Source organism: Parus major, chromosome 1 (assembly GCF_001522545.3).
Source record: "Parus major isolate Abel chromosome 1, Parus_major1.1, whole genome shotgun sequence".
In the NCBI taxonomy this organism is placed as follows: Eukaryota; Metazoa; Chordata; class Aves; order Passeriformes; family Paridae; genus Parus; species Parus major.
The window spans coordinates 43,578,390-43,598,516 of record NC_031768.1 but is presented as its reverse complement, the minus strand read 5'-3'; the positions used below and the strand labels follow the sequence as shown (position 1 = coordinate 43,598,516).

Below are 20,127 nucleotides of genomic sequence, written 5' to 3'. Positions count from 1 at the left end.
TCAGATTAGTGATCTAAATGGTGTTGACAGCACACCTATGTTTTAACTGCTGAGCAGTGCCTGCAGAGGACTGAGATCTCTGTTTCATACTCTCTGTATCCCTGCAGGTAGCTGGCTAGGGCTGGGCAAAAGGCTGGTGTGGGATACAGTCATGAAGGTTACTCAGATGCATGAAAGGGATACTCAATACCGTATAACGCCACGCTAGGCAATAAAAAATAGAAAGGAGGAAAGGTCTAAACCAGGGATAGTTTTTCAAGGGCAGGCACTGCTTGGAAATTGGCTGGACACCAGTCTCGTAGGAGGAGGTGGTGATTAATCGCCTCTGCGTTATTTGTTTTGCTTTGTTCTCTTTCTCTTCACTTATTAAATTGTTTTTGTTTTGGCCGATGAGTTTTTAATTCTTGCAACTGGATAAAAATATTGCTCAAGGACTAAAAAATTATAACAAGTTCCCTGTACTAATCAGACATGAATGAAAAAAAGTTTCCACCATCAAATTTTCTGCTACTGACAAACTGAGTGACACTTTATTATTGTTCTAGAAAATCAAGTACAAGGGTGGGTTTCACAGAGAAATAGCAATAACATGTAAAGATTTATGGCTTTTTTCCTGAGCATTCCACTTCTACTGCATAAACAGTAACCAAAGTGAAATATAGGCTCCAAATTATGAAAAATATCTATTTTTTCATAACCCCCTCGGAAGCCAAGTCTTCTGACAACTTGCATGTCCTGAGATGATGAAAGGTGACTCCATTTGAGGACTTTTCTACCCAAAATAGGCATGTCAAATTTCATGAAATAAAGAGCTCCCAATGGCTGAGGAAGTGAATGCCTCAAGGCTGCTTAGAAACCTTTGGCAACATGATGGCAGTACAATAATAATGTTATTTGGGTTAAAGATTGCCTTGGTCTCCACAGGGTAGAGCTATGAACATATCTGTCAACATGGGTTTTCTCTCCATCTTTCAGGGATGTGAAGAAAGTATACTTACCAAGATATCTTTGGAAATAAAACTTTTCTTTTTGGAAAAAAAAAATATATATTTTTTGATTCTCTTTGTATGATGATTTTCACAGCCTTTTACAATGGTGTTCTTTCAATATTTCTTTAAACATCATGGAGGTTGTTTCACCCATTTATATATATGTTACAAGGCTTAGAGAGATTTGATAATGCTGAATAATTAAAATATGGTGATTTGGTTCAGGCTTCAAAAAATATTGAAGAGGAAAAAACATAGTAAATGTATAAAACTAACAAAACCACCAAACCTACTTTATAAATGAACAAGTGAGGAAGGGAAAGTAATTTTCACTGAGTAGCATCCTGATGCATAGTTAAATATAGCAAGGCAGCACTATTCAAAATATGGCAACATATTCAAATCCAAAAGATAATCTTCCTGAATAAATCTTGTGCATCAGACTCACAGAGACATCCAAAATCACTGGCCTGTGGCATCTGCTTATTACCTTATAAGAAAAAAGATCTTAAAAAAAAAAAATTCTTTAAGATCAAAACTACTGACAGCATGCATTTACAAGTCATTTTCATTAATATAGCTGGGTGGTTGTTTTTTTTGTTTGTTTGTTTTTTTGGTTTTGTTTTGGTTTTTTCCCAGAAATTAAAACAGAAAGTCAGGAGATTTTAAAGACAAAATCAATGTGTTCAGAAAAACTGATACATCTGGATATCTAGAAATGCTCCCACTGAACAAAGGTCAGTTTCTGTGCTGCACACTGTACAGCAGCTTGACAGACTGATACACCCAGCCCTGATTGCAGAGAGATTTTCACTGCAGCACTTCAAGAGTCTTTTACATTTCTACACTACATGGCCAGCCTCAATAAGATAATAAAGTTAGAAGTGATATGGAACATCCAAGTGAGGTGGATCAGTGTCAGGAAAAACACAAAAAAGAGAAGTCACTATTCTTAAAATGTCGTCCCCCTTTTTACTCCCCTTCTTCTTTTTAACCGTGATTCCCTGGATGAACTGGCAAATGCTTTCAGCTATTTCCAAGTAACACAAAAGTAAAATAAAGAGTTGGGGCAAGGTTCCTTGGCTAGGTTTGTAAGCCCCCCTCTGCACTGACATCTAAAATTTCCAGATATAAAATTAAAGCTGGAGAACATGAGATTTACTCTTAAGGGAAAATAAAATAATAATAATAAAAAACAGCAAGAATAGAATGTTGAAGCTGCTTTAGATGTAAAATACATGCCATAAACTCTATCCTGATTTTAAATTCTTGAGCCATGTCAAATCTATGGTGGAATCTCTGGCTTTGTTGTATTTTTTTTGCTCTGTGATTTCATATTTGAAATATTCGTTAAGATGACATTCTGTGATATAATTCAAAAAAAGTAGTGTTTACCCTGTACTGCTTTATCTTATTCTAATGTGTACTATGTACTTCATGGAAGAAATAAGAATGTATGGCTTCTGTTCACAATTGCTCTCATTTCCTTGCTATAATTATGCAAACTTTTTAAGGAGACAAAGAGAGAAGGGGATTAGAAAAATAATTCAAAAAATGTTGTATAACTCAAACATTTTGTTTCTGGTTATTGCATTTCTGAGAAATGAACTTGCACTTTATACTTCATTATATCACAATATGTTTGTTTCTCTGAATATTCAACATGAACTGAAAATGAGGAACATTTAGGGGTGTCTGCAGGAGAAATGGAGCTGTAGATACCATCCTTACAGAAGTAAAAAGAGGAGGATATATTTCTGACTGTAGCAAAATTTGGAAGACACATTCCCATGACTCCTATTTGGTTTAAACATTGCTGCTGCTTCCTCATAAAGGCTACAAATACAATTGTACATGTTTTAGAAAAACAAAATCACAGATTTTAATGCTTTCTGTTCATTCTGGGAGGTTAAAACAACAAACCCCTGGAGATAATAAGCATCTAATTTCAAAAGTTCATATCTTATAATTTCCTAACTTTAGAAAAATAATTCAGTAAGTTGTGGAATACGAAACAATAAAAGCAAAACAAAACCACAGAAATGGAATATACAGGCATAGGGCACTGACAATTTTTTTTTTTTATAAAGCTGCAGAAATCCCAGTACTAGTGAAAGACTCTGGTTGCCACAGAAGTTGTCAGTATTCTGGAAAAACTGCAGCTGTACTTTGAGTCCTGCAGACAGCTAACTTCTGACAGCTGTGAATGGTTCTTTGTAAATGTAGACTTCTGTCTTTGACTCAAAGCTGAGCTTCTGGAAATACTCCAAAACAGCTACTCTTGTGTGGCTGAAAAATGCTCCAACTGCATGCTAGGAGACGGCATGGCAGACTACTCATCTAAACGTGTGTAAAATCTACTGAGGCTCTATTTTTCTTTCCCTATATCAGGATTGCAAGTTGTCTGTTTTGCACTTCCTGTATACTTAAACCTAGTGAACATCAGTAGGCAGAAGGAGTACCAGAGAAATGCAGGGTCAAAACACGTGACAGCACACTGCTATTGAGTTAATGTAAACAGTAACCTAGGTTTCAAGGACTCGGGCACTCCACCAGAAAAATAACTCAAAATGTTGAAAGATGGTAGAAAGAAAAACTAATTTTTTTAACAGCATGATCAATACACATGAAACAGTATTTGTTTCAACAGTATCTTTTCAATCAGTGTTAATTTCCATTAAAATTTGTGAGATTTCAACAGTATTCTTGATAAGGAATGTAATTTTTAAAATTGCCCTTCATCATGAATTTTCTTTTTTTAATCCCTTTCAGTTTAGGAAGACTATTGATCATATTCTTGATTCATTTTTCCCTATCATGGGAATGACACTCTTTAAGCATGCACAAAATGCACAAAAATCATCTAGAAGGGCAGGTTCCTCTTTACTGTTCTGGGATGAAATTAGTAGTGGGGAATGTAGAGAAATTATCCTTATATTCACATATCCTGCTTGTAGGCAAAGAGGAAATGCAGCCACTGTGTCTTGGGAACTGTATGATCATTTTTCTTCTCTGCTTGTGCAGTATCTTAAAAAAGGCAGATGAATGAGGAATGATGCATTACTACTGGGTAGCAGGACAGACATTTGCCCCACTCCACAAAAGCTATACCTGTAGGTACAATCTAGGAGAGACATACATAGGAGATAGATATTTATATGGTCTTCTATACACACACATGCACACATATAAATATATCCATATAGAAGAGTTACACCTCTAGAAATTTCTTTCACACTTTGCCATCTGCAGACACCCTCTTGATGTTTGTCTTGAACTGGTGCTGCAAGCATCTTCTTCTCTTATCACAAAACTATCAATTTTCTGTGGAGAAGAACCTTATTCAAGGGTCAGGCTCACCCCAAAAATCTTTGAGGAACAGAAAAAACACTGACTTTGAAATATGATGTGACCATAGGCTAAATAAAGCAAAGGCAAGTATGTGTATTTGCCCTCGTATGTACTATCACATATCTGCAATACAGACAATTGAAATACAATAAAAGGGTATGTATGCCCCTAAAAAAATGCATTTAAGAATTAAAATTTTCCTGCTTTAGTACAATTTATTCAGAAAATACCATTTTTTAGTATTTTTCACTATGCAGTAGGTATTTTAGAATATATTCAGATTTTTTTTCAGTATATATTAACTGGCTGATTTTAAAAACCTAAATTATCCTCATTACAAAGTTAATTCCAGAGAAGTAGCAACTTCCATGCTGTGAAACAGAATCTTGAAGTCTTATTCAGTTAAAAGTTTTGGCAATTATAGTCGGGTGCATTTACAAATCCTGACATTTTAATGGTGAGCAGCTTGCATAAGTGATCAGCTGGAAACGTATAATGCCACACACTAGAACTCATCTGGATCTCAAAGTTCATCTCACATTAATCTTCAGAGTCTCTGGGATTGGTTCCTATTTACATGAGAATATTCAAGAGTCTGATAATTATGATCACTTATTCTCAACTGAAAATGGAAGATAGGCATGTGGAGTGGAAGGAAAGGAAATAATATCTACACTCTCTATTCTGATAGAACCAAAGAGGATTTTCCTCTTGACTGCAAAACTATCTTTTCAAGATATTTGCAAATCCTGTGTTCTTTAAAAATGTATTTTTTAACCCGAAGATATAACTGCAAGCATTTACCTTCAGTTTTGAGTCATTTCACATCTTCAGTAAAAAAGTCACCGAAGGAAACTATAACATTGTTGATCAGCGTTGTCAGTCTGTGAAGGCTCTGTCCCAACATTCTTCCTAACACTATGTAAAGCATCACAACTTCTTACAGCTCTTTTCATATTGTTAACTTGTATCACTGAAAAAGTAACCCCGCTCTTGTTTAGAGTTTGAAAAGGTCATGTGGAACTACCATATAACCAAACTCAGCGCTGAGAACACTCAGAGTAAAAAGGCATTCCAGGAGTGAAATTCTGAGTTAATTCTGCTCAGATCATTTGAAGGGTTAACTGAAAATGGAAAATGCCAACTGAAAGAGAGGAAAACAATTAAATGTTTAGATACATAGAATATACACATATTTATATATATATATATATTAATAGAATATAAAAGCCTAGCCTGCTACACAAAGTGCTTTCTCTGAGTAAGAAGTGTGATTTTGAAACCTGTCAATTTGAAGGGACAATTATAACCATGTTATCAAGTTCCTAGGAGTTCATAGGTCATAATTTTTTATCACTAAACTTCTGTGTGAAAGGAGTAGTCTCAACACATTTTACAACAAACTAGAATGATGTGAGTGGTATACTCTTCCTGGAACTCATCCCTTGAATGAGATATATGTGACATATGAGCCAAATACTCTGTTTTTAATGACCTGTAACCCCAGTAATTTAGTTTCAAATTACAGAGGAACTCAAGATCACAGAGCTGGAGAAAAATAAAAATAAAACCAAAAAAAGATAAACCACAAGATATTAAGCATAGAAAATATGTTTTATTTAATAAAATAAATATAGGATTCATGACATAATCAAATAATATTAGATGTTTTACAAAGAAACCAGTATAATGCCATAATCAAGAGACTAGCAACAACAGAATAACAAGAAAAAACAAAGTAAAAATTCTGACAGCAGTTTTCAGAATGCTGAAAAAAAACCAAACCAAAACAAAAACCCTACAGTGCTCCAAGCCAAAATTCCTTGATATTATTTTAAAGCATTTAGACTGAATATGCTGTGGGCCTTTATCAAAGTCAGTGCCTTTTTACAGCAGTTGTTTTTAATCGCTTTTCAATAACCAGTTTTATAACTGATAGAAGCATAGAGCTCATCTTACATTAGGTATTTCCACCCTCCTCAGGATTAGTGTAAGTGCCATTATCTGATTAAGATGTAAAGAGATGAGACCAGGACATGTTAGGTGTAATGAGTCATAATGTTAAGGCTGTCAAGAGGAGATATTCCTCACTCTCTGAATTGGTATAAGCATCAAAATGTCTATTATTTTCTGGTTGGACCATGTATTTTGAAGGACATGACAAGAAAAGACCTCTTACAAGATCTTTCTGTGGTATATATTAGGCTGTAGTACATGAACATACAGCATGTCACCCAGGCTAAAGAGTTAAATATTTGACACAAGACAATTTCTGATTCTCCATGCTCCAAAAAGAAACTGACCGCAGAAAAGTTAGAGTAGGTCAAAAACAGCACTGGGAAAAATCTCAGCAGAACAATGAAGAGATTGGAAGTCAAGAGCTGCTTTTAAGTACAAAACTTCTCAGCAACCAAATGTGAATTTCTCATGTGCATTGTACTTCCTTTGGGAGATGTGAAGGAGCAATGTAAGGCTAATTAACTCTTAAACAAGCTTGTTCTGAATTATAATACATCATGGAATATTTTGATATGGGTTAAGAAAAAAATTTCTTTTAGCAGACTGACTCAGTCAAGCATAATTTTTGTCTGTGTCAGAATCTTTTGTCCCTAAGAGTTGTTAATTCATCTGGTTTGTGATTAAAGACTTCCCACAGACACAATCTCAAACTCAATTTTTTTATTACTAACCTTTAAAGAATATAACATAATAGTGCAGAACTTTCATGTAAGCTGCTTCTCTTAATTTCCAGAACTGAGGTTAGCAGCATGGATGCTTACTCATTTTTAGTGAGTTCTGTCATAGCCAAAAATAGATTCCTGAACCTGACTTCTTCCCATCTAGCTTTCAGCCCCTAAATGAGCCTGTAAATTATTTTAGATACTTACTTTCCCTGGGGGATAAAGGGATAGTCAAGTGAAAGAAATAGCTTTCTTGAGAGGATGATTCAGATCTTAAGGAGGCTTTTAACACCTGTTTACCATTAAGTACAGGGACAGCCTAGAGCAGATAAGCCTCCTTTAAATTATGCTCCAGAAGCTACTTGCTGTACTTGAATTTTTCCAGTAAGAACAGCTCATCTCGCACTGGAACAGCTTCTTGCCTCTTCAGGATTAGGTGTCACAGAGAGCTCTTCTGAGCGGAACTGTCTTCACTTACATTCTGAGATATCTGAATTCCACCTCAGCGTCCTTTAAGTATGCAAGTTCCTGGATTTATCCACAAGTTCATCTCAAGATATTATTTAATATATGAGTTCACTGAAGCTCTGACTTCTGAATCTGTTGTTATCAACAAACTCCTACTGGAAGTTATGCAAAAAAAGGGGATAAATTACAATGGCAACAATAAACACCACGTGATGCATTTTTTTAGGTGCTAATTTATCTCATGTACATGTCAGATCGTTAAGCAAACTCTTTAAAGCTTTGGCAGTTTGTAAACTAGCAGCTTGAATTAACAGTTTCATTCATGAAAACAATTGAAAGAATCCTATCCTTAGTGGAAGAGTATTCAAGGCAAGTATTCAAGGAAATAAATAAGTTTTTCAGGTGTGCAAAGCATGAAGAAAAATTGTATGGCATTAGGAGAGAGCTATTTCTTCTATAAGAAAATATATAAGGGTATATTTCTGGCATGCAGATTTTATTCCTACTTGCAAAAAAGAAAAATTAAATTATATATTAAATAATGATAAAGTAATTTGGATAATAGGTTTTTTTTTGTTTGTTTTTTTGGTGAAGTGAGAAGATTCATTACTTTTTACTCTATGTAAGTAATATATTTTTTATTCAGAAATACAGTCTTTATTTGAGAAAGTATGCTGTAAGCAGCAGTATATGTAGAATGGCTTGAGATTATATATTTGTCATATCCAGAAGGGTCAGAACGTTTTTCATGATTGTGCTATGTTCTTCCAGCTAGGAATTTGGAATAAAGATAACACGTGGGACACACAAGTCAATTAAATCAGTTTTTGTCAATAGGAGGAATGCAAAACAAAAGGTCTGTGTTTTACAGTAGAATTTTGGGTGTTAGTGCAGCAAATTAAACTGCAATCAGCAGTCGGTACTGATAAATCACATGCAGTTATTGTTTGGGATATCCTGTCACATCTGCAAATTTCATAGGCAAGGGATGACAACATTTTTCTCTATTTTTTTTATACTTTGCCTTCAGCATAACAAAGACACTTATTCCATTTCATCTTGGGTGTGAATGTTAACCACTGAGCTCTATTAAATGTATGCAAACAAAAAAAATGCTGGTTAAAAATGTTACTGAGAACAAAGAAATATGTAATGAAAGGAAATAAAATAAAAATTTAATTTGCTAGTTTCATTAAATATATAATTTGTCAAATAATCAGGAATTTCTATTATAAGAAAATGTAAGCACAAAGCAAGGAAATTGATTTCCTGTTATGGCATGTACATGAGATTTTAATCAATTTAAAACAACAAAAAGGAAATAGACAAAAACCCTTTCTGATACAAAAGCCTGTTATCACACCAATCCTGATAGCTGTTCCATAATCCATATATTCATGCATGTCAATCTAACAGAAAAACAAACAGGAAATATATGTTATTACAGATACAAATAGATAAACTGAACTTGGTTATACAGAAATTTTCATGAGGACTTGCTAGCAATGTGAAATAATTTTTGAAAGAGAACTTGGGGTTTTTCCTGTAATATTAAGTTTTTAAAAGAAATTTGCTAATGCAAGTCTCAATTTTGATACAATATCCGCCTAATTATTAGCAGCACTGTATTTCCCAGAAATCCTCATCTGTGTTAGTAAGACTACAGGTGACATAAAGTTCAAATGTTTTTACCTCTTTTTAGTTATATTCAGGTATCTCCAGTTTTATACATTGACTGACCATTCATTCAATATAATTATAATAATAATTATGTATTAAGTCCACTTGATTTTAGATAACAGGCATTAAGCTAATGCATTACATCCCCTCAATCAGTAGAGAAGGACATGTATTTAGAGAGGACTTCAGGTAATTAGAATAACCCATGAGAGACATCCATCTCACATCACTATCTATAGGAAAGTATTTGAGATGAATTGGCCCTGATTTAGCACCATGGCTGCCTAGTAAGACTATTTCAAAACATAGTACTCATCTGCCTTTAAAAAGTAAGTTTCATTTTATAAAGCTATGAAAATATTTCTTGCTTTTCCTACAATAGTTGGGATATTGTTCAAGTGGAGGGAATTATTTAATATAATTTTATTTAATTTAGTACTGCATACATGCATTTCAGAAGTAGGTAACATTTTGTAAAGGCAGACAGCTTCTTAACAACTCTTGAAGCTTGCAGAACCTATATAGACTTCAAATGTTAGAGTTCCTCCTAGGCAAGGAAGGATTGAAGCAAGACATAAAAGGACATCAAATATTTCCAACACATTACTATATTAGGAATCTGATTCATATTCTGGATGAGATACTAAAAGGGAGCTCTGAGAAATCAATTAATTTAATAAGGTATTCAACATTCCATATGCAACATTTCAGTTAACTGATCTCACTTTCCTTCCATTCCTGAAATAATGACTGAGGACAATATTCCCTTTCACCTCTCTTTCATCTGCTTTTTCTACCATGGCTTCAAATTTACAGGTAGCCTAGTACAGTTAAGTAATTTCCCACTATTCAGTTACCACTGGATGTCAATAAGACTGACATTCTCACTCCAAACTATTTTCTCTAAGTCACAGGTTATAGAACAGCACTATGGATTGATGCTACCTGATCAGATATGTCTAGTGGAGAATGCCATTTGCAGCTACTGGGTACCACCATAAGAGCAATAAACATGGTAAAATCCCATGTGGCTTTCTACTCAGGCTTTGTAGGATGTTTATGTTCCACAGGAATATGTATACAAATCTAGAGCTGAAATTACATTAAGACATAACTTTCACACCACCTCTATGCAGACATAACCTGCTCTTCAGACTTTCTTCCTCTGAAGATTGTAGCTCTATTCTGATCTTTACCAAAGGGTGTGAGAATGTTCTTGGTGTATTATAACTTGTAGAGCTTGCATTCTATGAACAATGCTTGCAGGGCAATTTGATATTCTTAACTAAAGTGTATAATATAGTGATGATGACTTTCTTTTTATGCAATACAATGTATCTTTAGTGTCTTGCAAGATACCTTTATGCTTTATATAGGGAGTACACAACATAGAAGTTTTAAGACATATCACTACAATTTTAATTGAAACTCATAGCTTCATTGGTAAACCAGTAAAACACTTGCATTACTCAGTTATTTTAGTGATTATACAACACAGATTCTTATTTGTGTTTTCCAGCTGTCTACAATAATGTTTAATATTCATTGCTCACAAATCTCATGTTCTATTCCTTCCTATTGAATGATAAAGCACCAGTTTTTCTCCTTCTATTGCCTACAGTAAAAAAGTTGCAAGCAATAGATACTCAAAGTAGCCTAATCCCAGCCTGTGGTATGAAGACTATGGGAACCCACTACAGTATCTTTAAAGACATGTTTTCATTTTTTTAATAAATTTGTCTCATAGCTGTTTTGGTCTGTTAAAGTCTTATCAACTAAGGAGATATACAGAAATTTAACTTTATTCGAAATAGACAAGTGGAAATCCAAAACAAATACCAGATTATCATATCAGTGTTGAAGTACACAAGTTTAATGAAGAATATGAAGCTATGATTCATTAATGTATTCACCAATACATAAGTTTTCAGTGCAGTGGACTCGCAACTCACTCTTGCATTAGAAGACTATGGCTCAAATTTTAAATTAAGACTATGACCCCCTTTAAACTAGTAGAGCCATTCCAACAAAATTATGCTGACAGTAAATACCTTTAAAATAAAACCTCTTTCCATAATTCCAAATTCTTAGACTATGTGTGATGAAGAAGTCCAGAAGTAAAGTGTTTAACATTTCTGATAAAGGGCTATTGTTCTCTACAAGTTCAAAAGAAGTAAACTCGGAATTATGGGTTCAGAAAAGCAGCTTTTCTCAAGTCATGTTTTGAATGGTATTGAGAAGGATGAATGGTTTTTTTTTTGCTTTATTGTCTTTTAAGTAAAGGTCTGTATTTTGAAAAAGAGAACACACTACTCAACAACCCTGTTTTCTGGACAGTATCAGTATAATTCTGCTCTCATTGTACATGCAGCCTTTTGATGTCAGAGAAAATTATTATTTAATACTCTGAGGTGTCTGTTCAAGTATCCTATTTATTATAACTGAAAGAAAATGTCTCTTTTAATTTTTACTTTTATTTTTTTTTGTTATTGTTATTATTATTATTAGGCAATAATAATAATTTTAAAAGCTTTCATGTCATAATAGCTGCTGACTTTGATTAAGCAACTGTCCCACTAGAGGCATGTTTGCATAACATTTAATAGCCACTTGATTATGAAAAGAATTGGGGTCTAAACCACATTATTTTCCATTACTAGTAATCTATTTAAACATTAATTTTAAGGATTAGAGGGCTGCACAATCCATCAAAGGCTCTTAATTCCTGAAACATTCCATTTATCAAGATGTTCCAGAGAAGCTAATCACAGTACACATTTCTTCATCATTCTTTGACATATATAATTAATTGCATTTACTATGTGAAAACCCATTTTGTATACCAAATTGTATGAATAATTTTAAAATTATAATAAATTTACCAAACATAAAGCAGGCTGAAATATTTTCAGAAGACTTTTTCCTATCTATCTATAGATATATATATAGATAGATAGATATATAGACAGATAGATAGATAGTCTTACAAAAAGACTATATAAGATCTAAGAGCACATTATTATCCATTTTTCTTTTAAAAAAAGTTTGTTCTGAAATATAACTGCACAATCATTAATCCATTCATATTTTCCCTTCAGTAATATTAAAGACAGTTGTCGAACAGAGCTCAAAATCGTGAAGGAAGTTTACTATCATCTTTTCTGCTCCTCCAGCTCAATTTCTTCTCCTCCTTCAGTGAATCTTTCCATTAACTTAAGTGCGGATTTTCCCGCACACATACAGGGACACCTAGCGGCAGAAACTGATGAAAACTCCCCTCTAGGAAGACCTGGAGGAGCCACCAGTGGTATGAAATTCAAGTCACGCCGAGTAGACAAAACATGCAAATTCAGTTCACTCTGAGGCTTTTGCACTTTTACTGGAGAGACTCTACTTACTTAAAAATACAAAAGAAAACAAAATATTCCTCACTTTCCTTTAATACATCATAACACATTTGCAGTGCCTCTTGGGTAGAATCGTAAAATAAAAGATTGATTTCTGATTATCACTTTGTAAATAAATTTTCATATTTATTTTAAGTAAGGAGAAAGCTGGTAAGAAACAGCCCGTGAATGTATGTACATAAATATTTGTAACTGACAAATGTATTATGGTTATATTTTGTAAATATGTGTTAAAACATATGATGTAGAAATGTGTAGGAGTAACTTAGTCTTCTTGAAGTCAGATTAAGGATTTATCTTTTTATTGTATTAATTACTGACTGTTCAAATAGATTAAAAAAAAAATAATCTATTTGATATTAATCAAAAAATATTTAAATTGCAAAACATAAAGCTAAGCACCTGTATCCACTTAAAGTTATTCAGGGTGAACTTTACAAACAAACAAACACACAAACAAACAAATAGTCTTACCTATCATTTACAGAGCCGAGATCCAGAAACCATTAAGACTACCAAAGTTCTTGCTGGGTACATTCATGGGCCTCAAGGATCAACATTTCTTGCTGTATTTCTTGCAGCAATCTTTTTCAAAGACATAAAAAATTACATTTCACACAATAGTGCTGTTACTACTGAATCACTTGTAAGTCTAACTTATACATAATCTCCGATTTTTAATTTCTGACTTCTGCTGTTTTTGTCGCTTGTTCATTAAAAATTCTCATGCGATACTTAACTTCCCCTAAGTCAACAAGGATGAGAAAGGTCAGTCTCTGTATTTGGGGATAGTATACTGATTATATTCAAATTTCTGCTAACTAATATGGTGTAGAAATTTAAAGCCTGCTCCTTCTATTGAATGTTTTAACCATTAAGGCAGAAAACACCTGGTAATTCTCTGAGTTTCTCCTCTTATATCTATTTTGCTTAGTGTAAGAAAATTGAAGCAGAAAGAATAGTGTAGTAGATTTGTACCTTAAGGTTACCCCTGAATGCAAGATATTAATAAACCTCTTTTCCCACTCTACAACTTCCACCAGAAAAGAAAAACCAAGAAGCTATCCCAGAGGAATTGTTCAGATCCAGAAGAAATCAGAATCCTTTTATTTCGGTTATTATAGATAGATAGATTAGGTACCTTCTATTAGACATATTTGACATGAAATAATTTTAATTATTTGATAATTCTAAGTGTAGCAAGGAGATAAGAGAAATGTAAGAACTAATGTATAATGACAGAACAGTTTAGGAAATTTCAGAGAGATTTTTTGCAGTATGCCACTAAGTCCATGCCATGTCCTGTAGGAGACACTTTCTGGGTCTGAGACAGGACAAAGACCTCTATAATTGAGTTAGGTGTTAGAAGTTTATTTCAGGGTGTGGGATAGAGAGAGAGAGGGAGCCTGCTATGACCCAGCAGGTAGAGCTCAAAGAGGGCTCAGGGAGAACAATACAAAAGAGGGTAAAATGTGAATACATCAGTTTAAGACTTAAGATTGCTAAGAAAGAGAGTAACAGAACAGAAGTGAGAGAGCCAGGGAAAAAGAGCAGTAAGAGTGTAGAAAGAGTGAGGCAAGAGGGCTAAGAGAGCATAGCAAGAGAGTAGCAAGAGAGTAGTAAGAGAGACTAAGAGAACTAAGCGAGCTAAGAGCGTGCTAAGAGAACCAAGAGAGCTAAGAGCTAAGAGAGAGAGTTCTCTTTTACAATTACTTATATAATCTATACAAATGAATATTCTATTCCTTCACTAACCAATCTTTCTAAGTATACTAATACAGTAACATTTGTGTGCAACCTATAGAAATCGCTGTTTTTGCATATTTTTTGTTATCTCAGGGTCTTTCAGACCTTTCCTTATAAGGCTAGGATGAGGGGTCTCAGCTTGGTTTTATTGCAGGAAAGAATGTGTTCTGGCATACCAGCCCGGTTTCTTTGAATTATTCAAACCGTGTTATCATTTGTATTTCTTCCTTAGCCTTTCTGGCTACAGAGACATATTTATAATTTCTTCCTAATTCTACCTTCCCAACAATGTCCTACTGAATAGTCTGAAAATTTAGCTAGTATTTTTGAGATAATCTCAAAAACTCAGTTGAATTTGATTTTCATAAGTAGTAACAGGAGCATATTGCTGAAAGGGACTATCTACATTTCTACATATCTACATTTCTACATCCTCCCAGCTGAGAGTTACAATATACTAAATATTTAGTTAAAAACAGCAACAAAAGAAAAGAGAGATCTACAGAACTTTTAGTCTAGATGATACTACTCACTGACTCAAGACCTTTCATTTGCAGTAAAGAACAAGAGAAAAACCTCAAATCTTCCTTCGGGAAAAAGGAAAAAAAGGAGGAAGAAGACAAAAAGGGGCACCGCCAATGGTCTGTGGAGACCCCCTCAAATAGAAGGAAATGTTAGAAATTCTTTGCAGAATGTTCTAGGAGTTGCAACATGTCCCACTATACAAAGCAGAACAAAAGAAAGAAAGAAATTAACATAACTCGGAATCTAAATTATACAATAAAGGGAGAAAACATCCTACCTGACCTGAGAGCCTGCAGTAAGCCCTCAGGCAGAAAAGAGATACAGTATAAGTGTAGAAAAAATATATTCCAACTTCTTCAAAAACCCCTTTCCAGCTTGCCACAAATGTATCTTTTCTAACATGAACTGTCCCATTTAATTACACAGATTTTTATTTTCAAGTCCTATTTTAAAAACTTTGTTGGCCTGGTTACCTGCTTGGAAGACTTCTCCAGTCTCAGACAGTCAGTAAACATCTACCCTTTCCTAGGCTTTATAATCAATATAGTAGCATTTGATGGCATGCCAACATCCCTCTTTAGTTCAAATACATTCTGTTTTGGTTTTTGTTTGTTGTTGTTCTTTGGGGTTTTTTTTCAAGCATTTAACTAAAAATGCATTTGTAAGGACGAACATGTCCCTTCAATATCTATTTGACTATGTATTCCATTTTCATTTTTTAAATCTCTCTTCTGTAGACACATTTTCCATGCCCTGATTTACCATAGTTTCTATTTGATCTTTAAACTTCATTTAAGTATCTTCTTTGAATGTATGACTAGAACCATGCATAATACACCAGGAACACATGAAAAAGCACATCCTTTACAATACTAATAATGCCTTCTTACCTATTATGACATCTTGCCTAATACATCATAGAATCACATTTTTCTTTTCCCTTTATATAAGTACTTCATTTATAACAGCAACCAATAACCCCTTTCTGACTGACTACTAGCTTTAAATTTCTGGATTTTTTTTATAGACTTGGATCTTCCCAGTTTATAGCAAAAGTTTCCATTCATGAGTTTTCAGAATGCATTATTCAATTTTACACTATTTCTATCAGCCTAGACCAAAGCAATATACAGATACAGATTAATTGAATTTAGAAATACTGGTATGTTAAAATATAGACAATAAGACTAAAATTGTAAAATATTTATACAGTACATATATATATATATGCACATATATGTATCTCAACACATCTGTTTCTCAGAAAGACCTCTGATTTTGTCTAAAACTTCTGTCCAGATGCCACTTACCTTACACACTGAAATCAGTGCTCCGGGTATTACAAAGGAGCTGATCCTTTCAGTGTTCTAGGACATAAAACTGCTGGACCAAATGCTTGTGCTGTGATACACTGAGGACGTGATTTCTCTTACCCTATTCCTGCTTTCACTACATATCAAAATTTACGTATGTTCTTACCAGAAACAGAGGCAACTTTTCTGGTACCTCTCTAGTCTTGGCTTACTTTATTCTTAATGTCCACCCCATCCTTTAACAACCATCCCACTTCTTAAGTTCTCATTTTATTAACATTCCTTAAGAATTTTTTACTCTATTTCAAGTTTCTGTGCAAGTTCTGGCTTAACAAAGTTTCTGATCATTCTCAGTTTGGTTTTATGCCTTCTAATTATTGATGCAGATTTCTTCTTGCTAATCAATATATCTTTTTCATTCTCTATAGGTTTTGTGCTTACTCTTAATAACTTGCTTAAGGCTTTTACCTTCTGGGGATTCATTTCCATTCCAGTTTAGGTGGGCTATTTTGTTTCTCTCCTTCTCCTTCACTATAAAAATTAAATAATATTTTCCCTGTCTATAGCATCTGTCTTATCTGAATTCTTATTCCAGTACTCACTGAAGATTTTATTTCTCAGTTTGTCTTTCTGAAATACTGGCCTCCAGTTACAGATCCTTCACATTCTTCTGTCTTGAAACTTCTCATGAAGTAGATAAGCTTGAAACCATTATATTTAAGATTATTTTCTATCATTAGTTTATCCTGCAGATCCTATAATTTACTAAAATTTCATCTGAATTATCCTTTTCTCTTGCTTGTTCAGTATTTGTTCCATAAAATAACCTATCCTCTGTCATGTTCAAATTCATATCATCCCCAGCAACACTGAATTTTTGCTGATGCTTGCCCATTAGAAATCCCACAAATCTGCATGATCACACAATCTCAGCTTTACCCTTATTCTCCCCCCATATTTGTGTCCATTATTTTCCAGCTTAAATCTGTACCAGCAGATTCATAATAGATTGCATCCCTGTTAAGTATTTTTCCTACCTTTTGCTCAATGATTTTCATTCAAGTGGACACTATCTCATCTTCACCCTCAAATTTAACATTTTTATTGCACTATTGTTAACAGTCTTCACTCCTTAACATGTTTTATGGCGTTATTAACATGAAATTATTTCAACACTTTCTGTCTTTCATAAAGAGTGTCTATCCTTCCGTTCAAATATATTTCACTCAACAATTTTGTTACCCCCAAATTCCTGTTTTGCCATGTCTGATTCCATGACAGGTGCCAATATTATAAATATATATATAAATATATACATATAAAAGTATGAATTATAATAGAAAGAGGGTAGACATGAACACTTACAAGCTGTGCATATAATGCATGTATGCCTCATATGCTTTTGTTGAACTATCTTTACTCTTGCTCCATCCTTACTCAGGTCCCTCTACTTGTATTCCATATGAGGATTATACAAATTATTTCCATCTTTCCTCTTGAGTATTTCAGTTTAAAGGAGTTTAGAATTTTCCAGTTTAATGAAAGGTAGGTGAAAAATAAATTAACAAGAGGCAACACTATAATAAAAAAATTAAATATTTTTCACAAATTTAGGATGAATTAGTATTATTACTGCCTGATGTTTTTGCTTTGGTTTAAAATGACAGTTCTAGTTCAAATATTCAGATATAACTTTTCACTGCCAGAAATACTTCTGGACTAAGAATAAGAATGAATGGAAAAACAGCATGATAGTTCTACACTAATAACTATTTAAATCTCCCACACACAACTAAAACCATCTAGCAGTCTAACAACTTGGAAGTAAGATTTTATTAAATCAGACTTTCTACTTATTATGCTTTTTAATATCTCACTAGCACAAGATCAGAAAAATTAAACTGAAATATATCTACAATGTTGACTTTAACATGATAGCTTTTAACACGATTTCAGACTTATGAAATGTCAACTTCTTCAAAACAGTTTCAAGAAGGAGTTAAGCTCAGCCTTGCCGACAAGGTTATGTAAAATATCTTTCTCTGTTATGAATGAAAAAGTATTTACGTGTGTCTAATTTTGTGTGTCAGAGAGAAAAATAGCATAGAAACACAGACAAATGCTATAAATATGACAGGCCTAAAAAATGCAAGCATATATGCATAGAATCCCATATATTCAAAATGCAGGATATTATTAATTAAAAAAAAAGATATTTTTCAAAAATAGTGAGGCCATAAGAAAGTCCTGTAAGACATCTCGGTTTAGAATCTGTGACTTTTTTTGTTGTTGTTGCACTATCACAAATTCCATGTTGTATATTAGAAAAGCTTAAAAGAGTGTATGTAAGGTGGAAAAAAGTGTATGGAGTTTGGTTTGGTATTTTTTCCTGACTGAGAGTAGCACCTTGGAACACAATCTAAAGGCATTCCACTGAATTAAGTGGGTTTGCATCGAAACAGGAAAGTCAGTGATCCTTTAAGAATAAGGTAAGTTCTCTGTCCCACTGAGAAGATTTCCAAGAGCTTCTACAAGGTCAGGGAAATTACCTGGTCCATATGAGAAATTTGTCTTCCGTCCAAATACCAGACCTTGCTTACTTCAGGCCTAGGGAAACAAGATTTGAGTCACACTTCTTTTATGTTTGCAGAGAAGATGAATATGCTTTTAAGGGAAGGCTGAACAGTACAAAAAAGATGATTTTTTAAGAATAACTTTGGGGTTTAGCATGTTGGGATGCTAAGGTAAGAGTTAACAGAGGTCTGCTGAAGACACAGATGTTCAGAAATCACATAGACAGAGTACTGTTCAGTATTTACACTCATATAGGAAAAACAGAGGGACAAATACATCTGGCATTACCTTTGAGTTAAAGCTGGATTCCAACATCTGTGCTGTGCACATGGGGTGTATTCCATGTGTTCCTGTGTGCCTAACACCTATTAGATTTACATACTACAATCTAGACAGCACATTAACACACAAATGCGAACACGTGCTCATCTTTGCACGTCTGCAATCACATCTTCTTTTTTCCAATTTTTTTTTTTTTTTTTTTTTTTTAGCAGCCAAACACGCTATTTAGCCGAAAATAAAACCCGAAATTTAATCGGAAAAAAACCCATCCCCGGAGCTACAGCCAGCCTCGGCACCGAAAACCGCTCTGTGTTCCGCACGCACACCTCAAAACAGCGGCTATCCCGCCGGCACCGAAGGGGACGCGCTCCCCGCGGCGCCGCCTCCTCCGCGGCCGCTCCTGCCGCTCTGCCCGAGCCGGGGGCAGCGCCCGCGGGCGCCCCTCGCGGCCCATCCGCCGCCCTGCGCTGCCACCTGGCGGCGGCGGGAGGCGCCGCACCGCGCCCCGCGGGAGTCCGCGGCCGCCGGGAGCGCTCGGGAGCGCGGCCGGCTCCGCGGGCCCCGGCGCTGCCGCGGGGAGCGGCCCGGCGGGCATGAGGGGCTGCCACAGAGTCTCCTAGATGCTGCTGTTGCATCCGTGCCCCGGGTCGCCCCCGCGACCCGCGGCTGGGGTGAGCAGCGGAGAAAAGTGAAGCTGAACGGCTCCGACACACGCCCGCGCCCCCGATTTCGGAGAACGAGCGTAGCAAAACCCGAGACTTTGTTTCACCGCGACCACCCAATTCCCCGCGGTCTCCGCGAAGGCTACCGCACGACGAGCGGTGGCCAGCGGCTCCCGCCGCCCCTCGCCGCTGCTCCGCTCCGCGCCGCCCGGCCGCGGCCAGCGAACGCTGCGGGAGAGGACGGGGCGGCTGCGGACCTCGGCCCGAGGGGTGCGGGGAGCGGCAGCGGCGTCCAGAGCGCTGGCGGAGCGCGGGGAAAGTTGGCCGGTGCTGGTGAAAGTGCGAGCGCAGCCCCGGGATGCGCGGGGCGGAGGAGCGGCGGGGCGGGCGCGCCGAGCTCGTATCGGCATGTGTGTGCCTGCGTGTGCCCGTGCGCCGGGTGCCCGTAC

General features: G+C 35.6%; 1 long non-coding RNA gene across 1 annotated transcript; it reads right to left on the bottom strand.

The window, feature by feature from the left end:
• Nucleotides 1-6,475: 6,475 nt before the first annotated feature.
• Nucleotides 6,476-19,394, bottom strand: LOC107200521. Its single transcript, XR_001519656.2, has 4 exons — nucleotides 19,023-19,394; nucleotides 18,710-18,767; nucleotides 13,051-13,161; nucleotides 6,476-7,644 (listed from the first exon to the last, which is right to left on the bottom strand). It is a non-coding gene; the product is annotated as an uncharacterized LOC107200521 (long non-coding RNA).
• Between the last annotated feature and the right edge of the window lie 733 nt (nucleotides 19,395-20,127).